This window comes from Protopterus annectens, chromosome 15.part0 (genome assembly GCF_019279795.1).
Source record: "Protopterus annectens isolate FY-2018-M chromosome 15.part0, PAN1.0, whole genome shotgun sequence".
NCBI lineage: Eukaryota > Metazoa > Chordata > Ceratodontiformes > Protopteridae > Protopterus > Protopterus annectens.
Genome location: NC_056749.1, coordinates 137521005 through 137542792, shown reverse-complemented (window position 1 = coordinate 137542792; position 21788 = coordinate 137521005). Strand labels below are relative to the sequence as shown.

The following is a 21788-nucleotide window of genomic DNA, read 5'->3' as shown; positions in this document are numbered from 1 at the left end:
GCATCAGCCATGCCAACAGACTTCTGCAAAAAAAAACATTAAATTACAAAACAAACCAGGACAAGCAACCCCTTATTATCCTGTAATAGCCATATTTATGAACAATTAACGTAATTTATTAATATTTATGAGGCCGTTTTTTGATTTGTTCAATTTAAATGCCTAAGGCATGATTTATTGGTCACTGGGATAATTAAATCAGTATATATACATTTAATTCATGTTTAACTGTTGTCTGATGAAGTCCATTTGTCTTGGATGAAAACGCTAGGAAATAGCATTGTGTGAATTGCGTTAATGTGTTGGTCCGTGAAGTTCATGTCATTTCATTAAATACGTTTCAAAGAGCTACGGAAGTTTTTGGCAGTTCTTTTCTGACTTTCCTGCACTCCTTTTTGGAATTACCGGTACTTCTTGAGTGCTTTCAGTGTTGTTTTTACATATTTATGAACAAAATAAGAATATCTCCAGCATCACCTAACCACTTAAAATTAAAAAAAAGCACAAAAAGTGTCTTGACAGAGTAATTTTAAGAAGTGATTGTTGTAAGGTAAGTTAACTGTCATTACAGGGAAAAAAAGAAAAACACAAGCATACTGTACAGTGGCACAGTTAAAGGTAACGGACAGCAAATGTGGAGTTTAAATGGGAACTCTGCTGGAAAGGTATTGTGTCCATCTCAAGTATGAGCACAGAGAAGGCAAGCAGATTTCTAGTTTATGACCAGAGAATGACAAACAGAACATGCTGGAGAGACAGCTGTGTGTCCTAGAGACTGCCCCTCCTATGGAACAGGCTTCCCAATCATGTGAAGCTGAGTGTTTTTTTTATCCAATGTAAGCACAACCTACACCAGTGGATGGGGGAACAGTAAATTTACACCTCGCCCAGCACAAGTGTCTTATGGACAGAAATAGCTTATAAATGCCTGGCCCTCATTGTCCTACTTGGATATAGGACATCATTCTTTTGGGAAACCATAGCTAGGCTTAGAAAAGCCTTCTGGGTCATTAGCCTAGTAAGAATATACGAAAAAAGAAATCAGACATTTCTCCTCTACCAATGACAAAAAATACAAAACACGTTTGGCTGAGACCAGGAGAAAGTAAGGGCAATTAATAAAATGTCTGTAATGTATCCTGAAGTTCTCAGACCTAGAAATGAGTTATATTACTTGGGAAGGAACAGGATGCACCAGCCATGCATGGGAGGTATGCAGGTGCACACCTCCCTAAACATACAAACCCGTGAGCCGCCAGTTTGGGTACCAGACCTAACTGAATGTCTTCATAGTAAAGATGTTCAGCTGGATGAACTACATCCAAAACAATATGCTGCTGTCATGCTTACATGCAAGTAGAGCACAGAGGTTCAGTAATTACTAAATGCATGACTTAAGGAAGTGTTCTTACGGCTTCAGCTACTCACGTTAATGTAAAAAAGAATGAAGACTGTCTTATTTTTGTATTATTCGATTATCTGCCACATTCTGTATTCTTTAACAGAGTGCCTTCATTCAGCTACTGCAAGTGTTCACAGTGATAGACTATCATTAGGAAAATTAACATGAACATGTATTATGACCTATAATCCAGTGTGCAGGTAATGCAGGCGGCCTGCAGCAGGTATAAATGCCTCACAATGCTTTAAGATGGCACTGAAGAGGACTATAAAGCTAGCAAATCCCATACAAACATCAATCTACGGCTACTTATGAAAAACGCACAAAAGTGTCAAGTTTTTGATCTGCAACTGCACAGCAACATAATTTTTTTTAATCAGTGCTTCACTTCACTAGAACAGAAAATAGTCTTTTACTGAAAAAAAAATTGATGTACACAACCTACTTGAGTTTTTTGGTCTACAAGAGCCCTTCATTAGGCACCAACAACTTACTAATGAAGGGAATAGTGCTTTAATACATACCTGTTCTTGAGAAGAAAGTAAAAAATATATATAATGTTCTTTTCCATTCCTGCAAGAGACATGTAAAATATTTATGTCGAAAATAAAAGCAGTGCAAAGCTCAATGGCCTATAATTCCTGGAAGTGAGAGTCTCCACATATGCCCAAGAACCTACATGGCAGAAGTGGACCTTCCCAAATTATACACTTGAAACAGTAATAATCTATGAAAGCATAAGCAATTTCAAGCCCTTTGGCATGATGTTCATTGGCAAAAAAGATAACAAAATGCCATCTGCTGAAAATTTAGTTGCAAAAGAAGAAAAAACTAACCAATCAGTAAAGATGTTTACTGAAGAAAAACAACTGCTTTAATACAAAATCAATCTTTTTGGTCAAAAAATTAAAATTTTCCAGTCACATGACATCACCATAAATTACCTTAAGGCACCTTCATCCAAATTTAATGGACAAGAAATCTCCTAGACCAAACAAGACTTTCAACAGTTGCTGTCACTTACACAAGAGTTCTTTAATTCAAAATGGACAAACTACACAATGAAATGGATTATACTCAAGCAAATGGGAATAAAAAAGCAGACTTATTGAAATGCATGATACAGCATAGTAACTGATCAATGAAATTGAATCAGGAGAGAATGACATTGGGCGGACGGGGTTAAGAAATGAAGAAAACCATGCATAATTTTTTGTTAAACCGAAACCACTGATTATTGGAAAAAGAAATGGTGAATGGTCAAACACCATAAGAATTTAAAGTGGCCCAGAAAAATATGGAGGAGAACAACATGATTAACTTCATTACCTGAATACATAAATCACCAACTTGGCAAGAAGTTTATCAATTGGTATTGATGGACAGTACAAAGATCTCTGTCCATATATCTAAAGACTGCTTCCCCTCCAAGATCTATAATTCTCAAATTTATTTCCACAGAGAACACATAATTAAATCAACATTGTCTAATCTACCTCTTAAAATTGATAAGTGCACCATTTGATTTGACAATGACTACTCTATTAAACTTATGAAAAAAGGAACAATTGCCCATCACTTGCTAAACACCTTTGAAAAAACTTGGGGGAAAAAAACACAAATTTTCCATCAAACTTAAAAAAAGAAATAATTTTTCCCAGGGGATATAAAAGTCACTGAGATTTTGGAAGAAAACTACATCTTACAGCCAGATTAAGAAAACTAAAATCCTACAGAAACATGAAGTGAACTACACTAACCAAAACATATACTCTGAAAGAAATGTTTGGAAAACTATTTATAACTTAAAATAAGATGGCTTGGTATAGGGCAGAAAGTTTAGGCTTCAGTAGCTTCACTTACAAATCTAGTTAAATTTTATTATATTATCCACACCACAAAGATTTATTTTTCTTCAGCATGTATTACATTCAGTTCACACTTTTATTATGAAAGAATCATGTCACCAAAGTAAAACTTTATTATATACATATATAAAATAGCTTTTATCTTTTACTAATAGGGTTTGCTACATTTAAAGTAGTCTTCTTTTGGCTTTTCCCGGTTAAGGGTTGCCACAGCGGAACTCCGGTCCGCTAATGATTGGCAGTAGATTTTTTTACAGTGCTGAGGTGCCAGCTCAATGCCCAATCTTCAACGAAGGCACGCCCTACGCATGTCTTTCGAACACCACTCGACCGCGGGGAGGACATGCAGACTCCACACTGAAGGCGCTTCAGCCGAGAATCTAATGGGAGAACCTCTTGCTGTGAGGCGACAACGCTACCGTTGCACCACCGCAAAAGTATAGCTCTTAAAGGTGGTGTAATAGTATGCCATTTATTACATCAATCCTTTAATAAGTTATTTAAATATCTGAATAGCAACCTTAAGCGATCTGCATACTTACTTAAGCCAAAAGCTTAAATACTTAATTTTTGCTACTGCCAGTTTCTTTTACTTTTGAAAGTTTTAATTTGATAGCTTGAACTTCTATTTGCATTGCTGAGGTAAATTTAAACATTATCTGTTTTTCTTTAGGGGCTTTAGCTGTATCAGCAAGCATGGAGATGGCTGGAGAGAAATGGAAAGTATATAGATGCGTGCACCAGGATATTCTGGTTTAACATTAATCATGAAAAAAAAACTCCAATGCTGAAAAGAACAGGAACTTCCCAAAGAAACTCGTGCACGAAAGGATGTAAATTCTTTTCTTTTATTCCACAATCCTATAGCAGTTAAGCGCTTTCAACTGGAACCCAGTCTTCTTCAGAACAGTCAACAAGCACCATAACTTCCTTTTTATACATAAACCAATCCAATCATTTTAAAAATTGCGCCAAAACACTTAAAGGTATAGTGCACATTCAGCAGCAATGACCATAAAAAATCAAAATTTATAATCTTCCTAGATATTTGAATAAACCCATATCTAGTGTATACAATAATTATACTGTCAAACTGTATAAAATATTTATAAAACATTTACATATTTAAAATTATTTTTACACATGTATGTGAAACTATATATAGTATATAAAAAAACTAAAAGCTCTATTTCATATTCATACTACTATCAATATTGAAAGACTTGAGACTTTTAATAAATCAATGCTATAATAACTCAATGATTTATACTAGGAGAGGACCAAAAAAGGTTTAATACTGATGGACTCATTTAGTCCTGGGGGTCTAGTGGCGTCTAATAAAATCTGCCATCTGCTTTCCAAGGCAGCTAGTTTCATCTTCCAGTTTCCCCCAAATATTAAATAACTAATGGTATCTATAATAGCAAACTGAAAAGTGTGCTCTTCACCATATTCATGGATATGTTTAGACAATGCATTCTTCATGTCCTTCCTCTGAATGCGGTAAAGGTGTTCATATATACGCTTTTTGAAAACTCTTTCAGTCTTGCCTATGTAATACATAGGACAAGTACAACATGTAGCAATATATATCACCCTACTTGTGTTACAATTTCCAGTTCTAGTTCTAATACATGTGGAGTTGAAGTTTTTAAGTCTAATGTATCTGGATTCATTAATAAACTTACACTGTTTACATCTGCCGCATTTTGTTGTACCTTTGTACATATCCTTTGTGGCATTATCATAATTGGCCTTCTCTAATAATCTTTTTAAATTAATGCCTGTCTTATATACAAATTCAGGAGAATTTCCCACATTACGTTCCAAATTCGAACTAATAAGTATATTCCAATGTTGTCGTAATATGTCCTTAATAAAACACGTATGTGGAGTATAAGTCAAAATACATGCTCGACTAGAATAACTGGATGGCAGCCCTTCATGTTTTTCATTAACTATATATTTACCTAATAAAGGGGGGTACTTCTTACCCCATTCTTTACCCACATATTCAATTGTATCCATCAGCATGTGATCCGGATATCCACGGTTACTAAATAATGTCCTAATGATATCAAGTTCCGTTCTCATCACAGCTTCTGTCGAAGACATCCTCGCTGCACGGATACACTGTCCCTTTACAATGTTTTTAAAAATGTGTGGAGGATGGTTACTTGTGAAATGTAGGTAATCATTGGAAAAAGTTGGTTTGCGAAATATTCTAGAAGTGAATGTATGTTGATCGAGACCAACCAAGACATCCAAATAAGCAATGTCCACAGTACTAGTTTGATGAGTAAATTTTAAAAATGTAGAGGATAGATTGATGAAAGACATAAATTCTTGTAATTCCTCTATAGAGGCCTTCCACAAAATAAAAATGTCATCCAAGAATCTGGCATAGAATGAGATGTGAGTATAAAAATGACTCTTAAATAACACTTCCTCTTCCCATTCCAACATCACCATGTTGGCAAAGATAGGGGCACACGACGCACCCATAGCAACACCTTTTGTTTGCTTGAAATATTCCCCTTGGAACACAATATAATTGTGATCTAACACCAGTCCCATCATGTCACACAACAACACAACCTTATCCCAACTAACCCCTGCATGTTTCCTGAGGCTATTTGAGAAATGTTCGATTCCTAGTTCTCTGGGTATACTGGAGAAAAGATCGACCACATCGATGGTGACTAAGATGAGGTCTGGTCTCCAATATTCATGTTGTAATTTGCCCAAAAAACTCCACGAATCTTTCATGATGTGTGGGATATTACCATAAATGTGTTTTAGTTGGTGATCAATCCATTTCCCTATGTTATAAGTCTTGGAATGGGAGCCGGAAATGATGGGTCTGAAGGGTGGTTGCTCCAAGGATTTATGAAGTTTGGGTATGCCAACAATGGTTGCCAAAATGGGGTGGTCATTCTTCAAAAACATGTAAGTGTCATTGGTAATCCTGTTATCTATTAAATATTCTTCTATAGCCAGATCTATACGATGGTGTCCGATGTTAATCTGATTTAAGGAGACATTTTCGTAATTGTCTGCCTGATTTAAGATGTCATAAATACAAGACTTGTATGCTTCAACATAAAAAAGTACTAACCCACCACCCTTATCGGGTTTCATGATGCGTACCTCTTTATTCTGCATCACTTGGTTAAGACATTCCTTTTCAGATTGAGTAAGGTTTTGTGGTGGACCGTGGTACAACAAATTCCTATGTCTAATGTCCCTGTGTAGTCTATAAATATCTTGACTAACCAATTTCTCAAAATTTGTTATACTGGGATGAGATACAGGAACATAGGAACTCTTTTTGCGCAACTGTATGTTTTCCGTACCAACTGCCTGGCCCGTTGAGCCATCAAAAATCACAGCCAAATTGAGTTTGCGACAAAAAAGTTTCACCTGCTTAATATTATCAACTAAATTGTTGCTAACAGTTGGAATAAACTTCATTCCTTTGTGCATGACCCGAATGAAGTCGTCATTTACCTCCACATCTGTGTAGTTATAGACTTTGAAACCTTCAAAACATGTGACCATAGGATAATTCGAAGATGACTTCCTACTACTATTAGTATTTTCCTCTGAAACAATATTCTGATCAATGAGAGGGGTAAATGTCACAGATTCAGTTTCATAAGTCTTATCTACTGTAACTACACTTGCTCCTGTGTGGGTATGTTGATCTATTTTTTGTATTGGTTCCACTGTTTGTTGGGATGTTTTGCAAAATGAGGCTTGGCACTCTGAAAATCCCTTTGTGTAGTCCAACGGGGGGTGGACATGAAACCTACATCTGACTCTTTAACTTTAGGCCATATGTAAGCTCTGTTGTTACTGTATGCTTCATGGTCCCTAGTAAGTTTCTTGCTTTTCCTCTCAAATATAATATTGGCCCTACTCTCCGCTTGAAAAAATTGTTTTTTAAAAAGATCATTCCAAGTCTCATAATCTACATCATTACATATAGTCTCATACATGATTTCTAACTCATCTCCTAAAAGGTCACGTTTCTCTTGTTGATATTTTAATAACAGTTCCATGAAAGCAATTCCAAAACCATCAAACATACTATTAAATTCATTCATCACTTCCACATTATAAAATATGCCTAATGGTAATTTAAAAAATCGTAAACCTTTTGGTACCATCTTCAGATTTATACAATTTTTCAAATAATTAACATCTATTTTTGCATTATTGTATGCAGTAAGTTTCTTACCAAAGTCATAAATCATTTCTTTCAGAGAGCTATATATGTGATTTTTCTCATTAAATTTCTTATTATAATTCTTTTTACCAAAGTCATACATATCACCTTGTCCATTTAACACATTTTCAAATAGCTCTCTTTCATTTGTCTTTGTGGTAAACAATTCACTATTCATTATTTTATTATTATGTTCAGGTTGGTCAAAAATCCTTTTTGTTTGTTTAGGTTTAGGGCTAGATATAATATAGGCAACAGTACCTTTTTTGTCAACATGATGTCTCTGCTGTATGCTTCCGTTAGGTTTATTCGTGTATACCGTCTTTGGTCTAGCCCCATTCCGTTCCGCCTCACGTCTTGCCCTCGATATACTAAAATCAAAAGTGAAGTCCTGGGCTGGTGTGAGTGCATCATCTTGAAAAACAAACCGTCGCTGTTCTTTAGGTGATATAGCAAAACCGTCACTAGTATCTGGTAAATCAATTGTGGCTTTGTTGTTATGAACTGCATCCTCTGAAGATAGTAAAGCTACGGGAAAGCCACGTTCAGGTGTGGGTAACCTCCTCCTGAAACTCGTTGCCTCATGCCCCAATACGTCAACGCCAGACACCTTCCGGTTTTCTTCAGGGACTTCCCCTTCCCTTCTAAATGCCAGCATGCTTTCTTTTGATGGACAACCGTCACTTTGGGGTGAATGCAAATCAGGCATAGTTTGCAATCCATCATTAGAAGCCTGAAGTGCCTTATTAAAACCAATACTGTTTGGAAGTACCTTGTTTGAAGCAATACTGTTTAAGAGTTCAAACAGTTTGCGTATTTCGCCCTGCACGGCTGATACTTCAGCCCGAAGTCCATTAAACTCCTCTCGAGACAATGAAGCCTCTAAGGTAGTCTCCTGTTCAGCCATGTCAACCAATAAACAAAAAGAAAGTTCAACAACTCCAATGCTGAAAAGAACAGGAACTTCCCAAAGAAACTCGTGCACGAAAGGATGTAAATTCTTTTCTTTTATTCCACAATCCTATAGCAGTTAAGCGCTTTCAACTGGAACCCAGTCTTCTTCAGAACAGTCAACAAGCACCATAACTTCCTTTTTATACATAAACCAATCCAATCATTTTAAAAATTGCGCCAAAACACTTAAAGGTATAGTGCACATTCAGCAGCAATGACCATAAAAAATCAAAATTTATAATCTTCCTAGATATTTGAATAAACCCATATCTAGTGTATACAATAATTATACTGTCAAACTGTATAAAATATTTATAAAACATTTACATATTTAAAATTATTTTTACACATGTATGTGAAACTATATATAGTATATAAAAAACTAAAAGCTCTATTTCATATTCATACTACTATCAATATTGAAAGACTTGAGACTTTTTAATAAATCAATGCTATAATAACTCAATGATTTATACTAGGAGAGGACCAAAAAAGGTTTAATACTGATGGACTCATTTAGTCCTGGGGGTCTAGTGGCTACTAATAAAATCTGCCATCTGCTTTCCAAGGCAGCTAGTTTCATCTTCCAGTTTCCCCCAAATATTAAATAACTAATGGTATCTATAATAGCAAACTGAAAAGTGTGCTCTTCACCATATTCATGGATATGTTTAGACAATGCATTCTTCATGTCCTTCCTCTGAATGCGGTAAAGTTGTTCATATATACGCTTTTTGAAAACTCTTTCAGTCTTGCCTATGTAATACATAGGACAAGTACAACATGTAGCAATATATATCACCCTACTTGTGTTACAATTTCCAGTTCTAGTTCTAATACATGTGGAGTTGAAGTTTTTAAGTCTAATGTATCTGGATTCATTAATAAACTTACACTGTTTACATCTGCCGCATTTTGTTGTACCTTTGTACATATCCTTTGTGGCATTATCATAATTGGCCTTCTCTAATAATCTTTTTAAATTAACGCCTGTCTTATATACAAATTCAGGAGAATTTCCCACATTACGTTCCAAATTCGAACTAATAAGTATATTCCAATGTTGTCGTAATATGTCCTTAATAAAACACGACAACATGAATATTGGAGACCAGACCTCATCTTAGTCACCATCGATGTGGTCGATCTTTTCTCCAGTATACCCAGAGAACTAGGAATCGAACATTTCTCAAATAGCCTCAGGAAACATGCAGGGGTTAGTTGGGATAAGGTTGTGTTGTTGTGTGACATGATGGGACTGGTGTTAGATCACAATTATATTGTGTTCCAAGGGGAATATTTCAAGCAAACAAAAGGTGTTGCTATGGGTGCGTCGTGTGCCCCTATCTTTGCCAACATGGTGATGTTGGAATGGGTAGAGGAAGTGTTATTTAAGAGTCATTTTTATACTCACATCTCATTCTATGCCAGATTCTTGGATGACATTTTTATTTTGTGGAAGGCCTCTATAGAGGAATTACAAGAATTTATGTCTTTCATCAATCTATCCTCTACATTTTTAAAATTTACTCATCAAACTAGTACTGTGGACATTGCTTATTTGGATGTCTTGGTTGGTCTCGATCAACATACATTCACTTCTAGAATATTTCGCAAACCAACTTTTTCCAATGATTACCTACATTTCACAAGTAACCATCCTCCACACATTTTAAAAACATTGTAAAGGGACAGTGTATCCGCAGCGAGGATGTCTTCGACAGAAGCTGTGATGAGAACGGAACTTGATATCATTAGGACATTATTTAGTAACCGTGGATATCCGGATCACATGCTGATGGATACAATTGAATATGTGGGTAAAGAATGGGGTAAGAAGTACCCCCCTTTATTAGGTAAATATATAGTTACTGAAAACATGAAGGGCTGCCATCCAGTTATTCTAGTCGAGCATGTATTTTGACTTATACTCCACATACGTGTTTTATTAAGGACATATTACGACAACATTGGAATATACTTATTAGTTCGAATTTGGAACGTAATGTGGGAAATTCTCCTGAATTTGTATATAAGACAGGCATTAATTTAAAAGATTATTAGAGAAGGCCAATTATGATAATGCCACAAAGGATATGTACAAAGGTACAACAAAATGCGCAGATGTAAACAGTGTAAGTTTATTAATGAATCCAGATACATTAGACTTAAAAACTTCAACTCCACATGTATTAGAACTAGAACTGGAAATTGTAACACAAGTAGGGTGATATATATTGCTACATGTTGTACTTGTCCTATGTATTACATAGGCAAGACTGAAAGAGTTTTCAAAAGCGTATATATGAACACCTTTACCGCATTCAGAGGAAGGACATGAAGAATGCATTGTCTAAACATATCCATGAATATGGTGAAGAGCACACTTTTCAGTTTGCTATTATAGATACCATTAGTTATTTAATATTTGGGGGAAACTGGAAGATGAAACTAGCTGCCTTGGAAAGCAGATGGCAGATTTTATTAGACGCCACTAGACCCCCAGGACTAAATGAGTCCATCAGTATTAAACCTTTTTTGGTCCTCTCCTAGTATAAATCATTGAGTTATTATAGCATTGATTTATTAAAAAGTCTCAAGTCTTTCAATATTGATAGTAGTATGAATATGAAATAGAGCTTTTAGTTTTTTTTATATACTATATATAGTTTCACATACATGTGTAAAAATAATTTTAAATATGTAAATGTTTTATAAATATTTTATACAGTTTGACAGTATAATTATTGTATACACTAGATATGGGTTTATTCAAATATCTAGGAAGATTATAAATTTTGATTTTTTTATGGTCATTGCTGCTGAATGTGCACTATACCTTTAAGTGTTTTGGCGCAATTTTAAAATGATTGGATTGGTTTATGTATAAAAAGGAAGTTATGGTGCTTGTTGACTGTTCTGAAGAAGACTGGGTTCCAGTTGAAAGCGCTTAACTGCTATAGGATTGTGGAATAAAAGAAAAGAATTTACATCCTTTCGTGCACGAGTTTCTTTGGGAAGTTCCTGTTCTTTTCAGCATTGGAGTTGTTGAACTTTCTTTTTGTTTATTGGTTGACATGGCTGAACAGGAGACTACCTTAGAGGCTTCATTGTCTCGAGAGGAGTTTAATGGACTTCGGCTGAAGTATCAGCTGCAGGGCGAAATACGCAAACTGTTTGAACTCTTAAACAGTATTGCTTCAAACAAGGTACTTCCAAACAGTATTGGTTTTAATAAGGCACTTCAGGCTTCTAATGATGGATTGCAAACTATGCCTGATTTGCATTCACCCCAAAGTGACGGTTGTCCATCAAAAGAAAGCATGCTGGCATTTAGAAGGGAAGGGGAAGTCCCTGAAGAAAACTGGAAGGTGTCTGGCGTTGACGTATTGGGGCATGAGGCAACGAGTTTCAGGAGGAGGTTACCCACACCTGAACGTGGCTTTCCCGTAGCTTTACTATCTTCAGAGGATGCAGTTCATAACAACAAAGCCACAATTGATTTACCAGATACTAGTGACGGTTTTGCTATATCACCTAAAGAACAGCGACGGTTTGATGTTCGTCGTCTTCCATTGCTGCAGTCCTTACTATTGGGTATAGTCCGCATCCAGTCGGCCCGAATACCAGAGTATAAGGCTGACGTCGGTCATGACGCATTAGACTGACGTCAGTACGTCAGGGTACTAATGCGCATGACCGGCGTCATATCCTCAGTCTTTTTTGCCGCGTGGTCCGATGCAGAAGCAGTTTTGCGAGTGCAGGTTGGCGTTCTGAGATATTTCCGAAACCGGAGTTTCAGACCGAATCAGAGTTGGCTAAGTACCCCGTTGGGGAACATTTTGGTTTTTTCTTGCCTCAGTATTCAACCGGATGTCAGAAAAAGTGAATAACTGTATTTCTTGTGGGAAACAGATACCGCATAAGGATTTCCATACTTTGTGTATACCTTGTTTAGGGCCTGAGCACGACGTTGTTGGTTGCCGCTCTTGTGCTAGGTTTAACAAACGCACTATTAAGAGGAGGTTAGACTGTGCCAGGTTAGTGTTTGGGAAACGTTGCAATTATAAAATGCCGTCGGATGCTCCGACGCCCGCTTCGTCCAAGAAGCGCAAGGACAAAACAGCGAAGCCTAGGGTTGAAGAACCGGCAGTCCCGGACGCCGGTTCTTTAGGAGGCTCAGTGGCAGGATGTCCCATCTCAGGAGGCAGGCCAGGCTGAGGGGGCTTCTCAGGTACCTATTCTTCCCTCTTTTCCCACAGTAGTTAGAGCCTCTCCTTCTGTTGCTAAAGCTTCTTTTAGAGGTAGGCCTATTTCAGCTTCAGTGGGGGCTTCTCCTAGCTTTTCGGGTTCTGTACCTAAGAAACATATGCTTAAAATGGCAGAAGATTTGATTACTATGTTAGAGGTTCTATGGGCCCTCCTGCTAAGAGGCCTAGGGTGGAACCGGAGTTTGCCAGTTTTGAACAGGGTTCAGAGTCTTCTGCGGATGATTTGCAGGAGTATCCTCCTTATTCTGATTCTGATGTGGATGATGCCACTCCTTCGGCTTCTCCTCCTGAGGATTTTTCATTTTCAGAGACTCTGCATTCCATGAGGGAGCACTTTAAATGGGAAGGCCAGGATTACTCTGATTCCAGGAAGAGGCTTAGGGAATTCTTGTTTTTACCCCAGCATAGGCCCTTAGCTATACCTCCTGTGTTGACTGTGGTGGAAGATGTTTTTGCAGAGGCTTCCCTGAACCCTGATTCTTTGCCTCCTGCTCCTGTTAAACCTGATAGGTACTATAGGGTGCCCGAAGCTCATAAGTATTTGTTTAAGAGTCCTAGGGCGGACCCAGAAACTGTTTCTCAGGGGCCTAAAGGTGTTAAAGCCTCTGTAGTTAGAAATCCTGTTCCCACTGACAAAGAGGCGAGGGCTTTGGATAGGTGGGGTAAGAAACTGTATACTTCTTCCACTCTAGCCATGAGAGCATTGAATTGTCAGTTTCACATGCTGAAATATCAAAATTATCTCCTTTCTCAATTGAAGTCTAAGGTGGATGCTTTGGCGGAAGGTATTGAGTGTAAAGAATTGCTGGCTTTGGTTTATGTGTCTGAACAAGTGGGCAAGCATTCTTTGCAATGTGGCTTTGATGCTGTGCAGGCCTCCTCGAGGGTGGCTGCCACTAGTTCTGTTCTTCGCAGGCATGCCTGGTTGAGGGATCAGAATTTGGCTGAGCATGTTAAGACAAGGATTTTGGATGCACCTTTACAGTCTGATGTGTTGTTTGGTTCGCCTGTGGAAACAGTTTTAAAGAAAATGGAGGACAAAGCTAAGTCTATGCAAACTGTTAAGGATTTTTTGCAGGTACAGCCACCGAAGTTTAGTAGAAATTGGCCTGCTAAGGGGTGGACATATCCTGCTTATGACTCCCAGTCTAGGGGTAGGTCTAGACGTGGTAGGGGCAGGGCTCAAGGTTCTTTTAGATCTAGAACAGGGAGTTCACCTGCTCAGACTTCGGGTGAGGGCAGGGGTCAGTCCTTTCGTAAGCAGACCCAATGACCTGCCTTTTCAGCTGCCGGTAGATTCTCGTCTGGCAGCTCCTTTAGGAGGACGACTGTCTCTTTTCAAAGAAAATTGGGATTTAATTACTCAAGACAGATGGGTGTTGGACATTATTCACCACGGTTACAGGTTTTATTTCCATACAATGCCCCCTTTCAGAGGCATGCCAGACGTTCCTCCTCCACACAGAAAAGAGGCTCACAAGCAAGTTTCTCAGTTGCTCCGAATGGGGGCCATTCAGCCAGTCCCTGTATCAGAAAGGGGCCTAGGATTTTATTCCCGCATGTTCCTAGTACCAAAGAAGGGGAACACGTGGAGACCAATTTTGGATTTATCTCTCCTCAACACTTATCTGGACATTCCCAAGTTCAAGATGTTGACGTTACAACAGCTTTTACCTCTGCTGGGCAAAGATCACTGGATGGTAACTTTAGATCTCAAGGAAGCTTACCTTCATGTGCCTATCAGGCTAAGTTGCAGGAAGTATCTGCGGTTTCGAGCTGGAGATTCTCATTATCAGTTCTCTGCATTGCCCTTTGGCTTATCTACTGCGCCCAGAGTATTCACAAAGGTTCTGGCTCCAGTGATAGCTTACTTCAGGCTACAAGGAATTCAAATCTATCCTTACTTAGACGACTGCCTGATTCTGGCTCAAGACAAGGAAGACCTTCTACAGCATCTGGAATATGTTATAGCAGTGCTAAGATGCCTAGGGTATTCTGTGAACGAAATAAAGTCCAGTCTAGTACCCTCTCAAGACATGTGCTTTCTGGGTGTAAGACTGAATACAGCAGCCCAGATGGCCTTTTTAACCCCGGACACACAAATGAGTCTATCACTTTACTTCCTTCAACTATCTCATCAGTCCGTGCTGACTGCAGGGACAGTCCTTCAAGCATTAGGGTTCATGGCATCTTGTATTCTGGTGCTTCCCAATGCCAAACTGCATATGAGGAAGTTACAATGGTATCTCAAAAATGTATGGACACAGCACTGCCAGGATTTAGACACTGTCATTCCCATAATACCTTGCCTTCACAGAGAATTTTTGTGGTGGGCTCAGGAATGTCACCTAAACAAGGGACTCTCTGTGACCCGGCCAGAGGCGTGTCAGATTTTAACGACAGATGCCTCGGACATTGCTTGGGGAGCTCATCTAAATGGAAAGTGGATACAAGACAAGTGGCCTGCCAGACTACAGCATCTACATATCAACATGAAGGAGATGTGAGCAGTCCAGTTCGCTTTACTGGCTTTCAAGGAGTTACTTCTTCCAGGACAGGTGTTGATTCTAACAGACAACACAACTGTCATGTGGTACATCAACAAGCAAGGGGGAACACATTCTTATCCTCTATGCAGGCAAGCAATGATTTTATGGGAGACTGCGCTAAGCTTGCAACTAACTCTTCAGGCAAGGTTTCTGCCGAGCACAGAACTCCTTAGCAGATGTGTTAAGCAGACAAATCATGGATCCCCACGAGTGGAAACTGGATCTTCATGTATTTCAGACATTGACAGTGTCATGGGGAACTCCAGACATAGATCTGTTCGCTTCTCCACTAAACCACCAGCTGCCAAAGTATTGCACAAAGGGGTTTCATCACACAGCTTGGAAAGTGGATGCTCTATCTTTCAGTTGGGAAAATCTTCATGTGTATGCCTTTCCACCTCTGCCTCTTCTTCCAAAGGTACTATTAAAGGTCAGACAGGACAGGCCAAGGATGATTTTGATAGCTCCAGATTGGCCTCGGCAACACTGGTACCCACTACTACGGAGTCTGGTAAAGAAGCCTCCATGGCCTTTACCTCTGATTCCTCATCTGTTATCTCTGAAGGACGGTCATCTGCTCAATGTCAAGCTTCACTCTCTTCATCTAACAGCCTGGCATATTCTGTGTTGAAACACAGCAGGTCTCAACTTCAACAAGTTTTAAATGTGATTATGGAAGCTAGACGACCTAGTACAAGGAGAGTGTACGCTGCAAAATGGAAGAGATTTTTATTTTGGAGTACAGCAAAGAATTTGAAGATTTCTGAGCCTAATTTGGGTGTGGCTCTTCAATATCTTACCGAGTTATTGGACAAAGGGTTGTCCTTCTCTTCTATTAAGATTCATGCTGCAGCAATTTCAGCTCACTATGATTGTGACCCACCTTTGTTTTCACATCCTTTGTTCAAGCAGTTTCTTAGAGGGGCAAAGAATATAAGACCCCCACGTAGAGCTCCTACTCCTGCTTGGGATCTCAATTTTGTGTTGGAAAAACTTACTCTACAACCTTTTGAGCCTGCGGCTACTGCTGAATTGAAATATTTGTCCTGGAAGACTGCTTTTTTGTTGGCTATTACTTCTGCAAGAAGGGTGTCTGAGTTGCAGGCCCTTATGGCAGTCGAGCCCTTATTGATTTTCCATAAGGATAGGGTATCATTACGTACTAATCCTTCCTTTATGCCTAAGGTGGTTTCTAGTGTGGCTTTAAACCAGACTATTCATTTGCCTACTTTTTATGCAGACCCCCAAAATAAAGGGGAAAAGATTTTGCATACTTTAGATGTACACAGGCAATTGCGTTATTACTTAAGCAGGACTACGGATTTTAGGCAGTCTCAGCAGTTGTTTGTTTCTTTTGCTTTGAGTTCGCAGGGCAAGCCTGTGTCAAAACAAACTATTTCTAGGTGGATTGGCTTTTGCATTTCATTTTGTTATTCCCATCATGGCAAGGAGGTTCCAGCTGGGATTAGGCCTCATTCCACTAGGGCTACTGCCACTTCAACAGCATTTCTACGGGGTGGCAACTAAGGATATTTTGGAAGCAGCTACTTGGAGTTCAGTGCATACTTTCTCTAAGCATTATCACCTTCCTATCTACTCTAAGTCTAGGGCTGGTTTTGCCACAGCTGTTTTGCAAGGCATGTTGTCAGCTCCTGCTTCTTTATGATTTGCCAGCCTCCCTTACCTCTGCTTTGGGATTCTACCCAATAGTAAGGACTGCAGCAATGGAAGACGACGAACATAGTACAGTTTTGTACCTACCATAAATGTAGATGTTCTAGGATTCCATTGCTGCAGTCCAATTTACCCTCCCTCCTTCCCCTCTGTGTTTAGGGGTGGTAGTGTAGGTGAGTTTACCTGCTTATATTTTTGTATATATTGTTCATGTTTTGGTGCAGGTATTTTGGGCCTTGTCTTTTTAGGGTCTTCTGACATCTGGGGCAAGAAAAGACTGAGGATATGACGCCGGTCATGCGCATTAGTACCCTGACGTACTGACGTCAGTCTAATGCGTCATGACCGACGTCAGCCTTATACTCTGGTATTCGGGCCGACTGGATGCGGACTATACCCAATAGTAAGGACTGCAGCAATGGAATCCTAGAACATCTACATTTATGGTAGGTACAAAACTGTACTTTTTTCAAGATGATGCACTCACACCAGCCCAGGACTTCACTTTTGATTTTAGTATATCGAGGGCAAGACGTGAGGCGGAACGGAATGGGGCTAGACCAAAGACGGTATACACGAATAAACCTAACGGAAGCATACAGCAGAGACATCATGTTGACAAAAAAGGTACTGTTGCCTATATTATATCTAGCCCTAAACCTAAACAAACAAAAAGGATTTTTGACCAACCTGAACATAATAATAAAATAATGAATAGTGAATTGTTTACCACAAAGACAAATGAAAGAGAGCTATTTGAAAATGTGTTAAATGGACAAGGTGATATGTATGACTTTGGTAAAAAGAATTATAATAAGAAATTTAATGAGAAAAATCACATATATAGCTCTCTGAAAGAAATGATTTATGACTTTGGTAAGAAACTTACTGCATACAATAATGCAAAAATAGATGTTAATTATTTGAAAAATTGTATAAATCTGAAGATGGTACCAAAAGGTTTACGATTTTTTAAATTACCATTAGGCATATTTTATAATGTGGAAGTGATGAATGAATTTAATAGTATGTTTGATGGTTTTGGAATTGCTTTCATGGAACTGTTATTAAAATATCAACAAGAGAAACGTGACCTTTTAGGAGATGAGTTAGAAATCATGTATGAGACTATATGTAATGATGTAGATTATGAGACTTGGAATGATCTTTTTAAAAAACAATTTTTTCAAGCGGAGAGTAGGGCCAATATTATATTTGAGAGGAAAAGCAAGAAACTTACTAGGGACCATGAAGCATACAGTAACAACAGAGCTTACATATGGCCTAAAGTTAGAGAGTCAGATGTAGGTTTCATGTCCACCCCCCGTTGGACTACACAAAGGGATTTTCAGAGTGCCAAGCCTCATTTTGCAAAACATCCCAACAAACAGTGGAACCAATACAAAAAATAGATCAACATACCCACACAGGAGCAAGTGTAGTTACAGTAGAATAGACTTATGAAACTGAATCTGTGACATTTACCCCTCTCATTGATCAGAATATTGTTTCAGAGGAAAATACTAATAGTAGTAGGAAGTCATCTTCGAATTATCCTATGGTCACATGTTTTGAAGGTTTCAAAGTCTATAACTACACAGATGTGGAGGTAAATGACGACTTCATTCGGGTCATGCACAAAGGAATGAAGTTTATTCCAACTGTTAGCAACAATTTAGTTGATAATATTAAGCAGGTGAAACTTTTTTGTCGCAAACTCAATTTGGCTGTGATTTTTGATGGCTCAACGGACCAGGCAGTTGGTACGGAAAACATACAGTTGCGCAAAAAGAGTTCCTATGTTCCTGTATCTCATCCCAGTATAACAAATTTTGAGAAATTGGTTAGTCAAGATATTTATAGACTACACAGGGACATTAGACATAGGAATTTGTTGTACCACGGTCCACCACAAAACCTTACTCAATCTGAAAAGGAATGTCTTAACCAAGTGATGCAGAATAAAGAGGTACGCATCATGAAACCCGATAAGGGTGGTGGGTTAGTACTTTTTTATGTTGAAGCATACAAGTCTGGTATTTATGACATCTTAAATCAGGCAGACAATTACGAAAATGTCTCCTTAAATCAGATTAACATCGGACACCATCGTATAGATCTGGCTATAGAAGAATATTTAATAGATAACAGGATTACCAATGACACTTACATGTTTTTGAAGAATGACCACCCCATTTTGGCAACCATTGTTGGCATACCCAAACTTCATAAATCCTTGGAGCAACCACCCTTCAGACCCATCATTTCCGGCTCCCATTCCAAGACTTATAACATAGGGAAATGGATTGATCACCAACTAAAACACATTTATGGTAATATCCCACACATCATGAAAGATTCGTGGAGTTTTTTGGGCAAATTACAACATGAATATTGGAGACCAGACCTCATCTTAGTCACCGTCGATGTGGTCGATCTTTTCTCCAGTATACCCAGAGAACTAGGAATCGAACATTTCTCAAATAGCCTCAGGAAACATGCAGGGGTTAGTTGGGATAAGGTTGTGTTGTTGTGTGACATGATGGGACTGGTGTTAGATCACAATTATATTGTGTTCCAAGGGGAATATTTCAAGCAAACAAAAGGTGTTGCTATGGGTGCGTCGTGTGCCCCTATCTTTGCCAACATGGTGATGTTGGAATGGGAAGAGGAAGTGTTATTTAAGAGTCATTTTATACTCACATCTCATTCTATGCCAGATTCTTGGATGACATTTTTATTTTGTGGAAGGCCTCTATAGAGGAATTACAAGAATTTATGTCTTTCATCAATCTATCCTCTACATTTTTAAAATTTACTCATCAAACTAGTACTGTGGACATTGCTTATTTGGATGTCTTGGTTGGTCTCGATCAACATACATTCACTTCTAGAATATTTCGCAAACCAACTTTTTCCAATGATTACCTACATTTCACAAGTAACCATCCTCCACACATTTTTAAAAACATTGTAAAGGGACAGTGTATCCGTGCAGCGAGGATGTCTTCGACAGAAGCTGTGATGAGAACGGAACTTGATATCATTAGGACATTATTTAGTAACCGTGGATATCCGGATCACATGCTGATGGATACAATTGAATATGTGGGTAAAGAATGGGGTAAGAAGTACCCCCCTTTATTAGGTAAATATATAGTTAATGAAAAACATGAAGGGCTGCCATCCAGTTATTCTAGTCGAGCATGTATTTTGACTTATACTCCACATACGTGTTTTATTAAGGACATATTACGACAACATTGGAATATACTTATTAGTTCGAATTTGGAACGTAATGTGGGAAATTCTCCTGAATTTGTATATAAGACAGGCATTAATTTAAAAAGATTATTAGAGAAGGCCAATTATGATAATGCCACAAAGGATATGTACAAAGGTACAACAAAATGCGGCAGATGTAAACAGTGTAAGTTTATTAATGAATCCAGATACATTAGACTTAAAAACTTCAACTCCACATGTATTAGAACTAGAACTGGAAATTGTAACACAAGTAGGGTGATATATATTGCTACATGTTGTACTTGTCCTATGTATTACATAGGCAAGACTGAAAGAGTTTTCAAAAAGCGTATATATGAACACCTTTACCGCATTCAGAGGAAGGACATGAAGAATGCATTGTCTAAACATATCCATGAATATGGTGAAGAGCACACTTTTCAGTTTGCTATTATAGATACCATTAGTTATTTAATATTTGGGGGAAACTGGAAGATGAAACTAGCTGCCTTGGAAAGCAGATGGCAGATTTTATTAGACGCCACTAGACCCCAGGACTAAATGAGTCCATCAGTATTAAACCTTTTTTGGTCCTCTCCTAGTATAAATCATTGAGTTATTATAGCATTGATTTATTAAAAAGTCTCAAGTCTTTCAATATTGATAGTAGTATGAATATGAAATAGAGCTTTTAGTTTTTTTTATATACTATATATAGTTTCACATACATGTGTAAAAATAATTTTAAATATGTAAATGTTTTATAAATATTTTATACAGTTTGACAGTATAATTATTGTATACACTAGATATGGGTTTATTCAAATATCTAGGAAGATTATAAATTTTGATTTTTTATGGTCATTGCTGCTGAATGTGCACTATACCTTTAAGTGTTTTGGCAATTTTAAAATGATTGGATTGGTTTATGTATAAAAAGGAAGTTATGGTGCTTGTTGACTGTTCTGAAGAAGACTGGGTTCCAGTTGAAAGCGCTTAACTGCTATAGGATTGTGGAATAAAAGAAAAGAATTTACATCCTTTCGTGCACGAGTTTCTTTGGGAAGTTCCTGTTCTTTTCAGCATTGGAGTTGTTGAACTTTCTTTTTGTTTATTGGATGAAAAAAAAACTGACAGTACAGAAGAATCTGCCAAAAAATAAACTTGTTTACTACTAATAAAAAGTTTTTAGTTACAGATCACACTTTCATATAACCTTAGTCTAGTTTACTGCAGTGAAGTAAAAGACAAGAAGGTGTTTTACATACTGATGCCGGCAACAGACTGGTTTGTATATCCTGACAAGATACAGGTGGTATATGCTCATTCAGGGAAGGTCTGAGTTCAAATTATATACGATTTTATTTATGGTGACAAATTAATGTGATTTTAAGAGATGTCTCCGAGTCATATACTGATCATTTAAAGTGATCTAATATACTTTAAAGATGGATTTGATTTTTTCATATCTCCATAAAGAGCATTATGTCTCTAAATGGATCTATTTCAGGAAATATTTTGTTCAGTTAAAGTTGGCGCATTCACTTTTTTTTCAGAAAGCTCAAGGAAATGGAACAGTTTACTTCCATGGGG

At 37.9% G+C, this 21788-nt stretch overlaps 1 protein-coding gene across 1 annotated transcript in view; it reads right to left on the bottom strand.

Moving 5' to 3' along the window:
• The window catches only part of TBC1D8B (TBC1 domain family member 8B), a gene marked incomplete in the record, with an annotated part of 1684663 nt that overhangs the window by 621309 nt on the left and 1041566 nt on the right, over positions 1-21788 (bottom strand).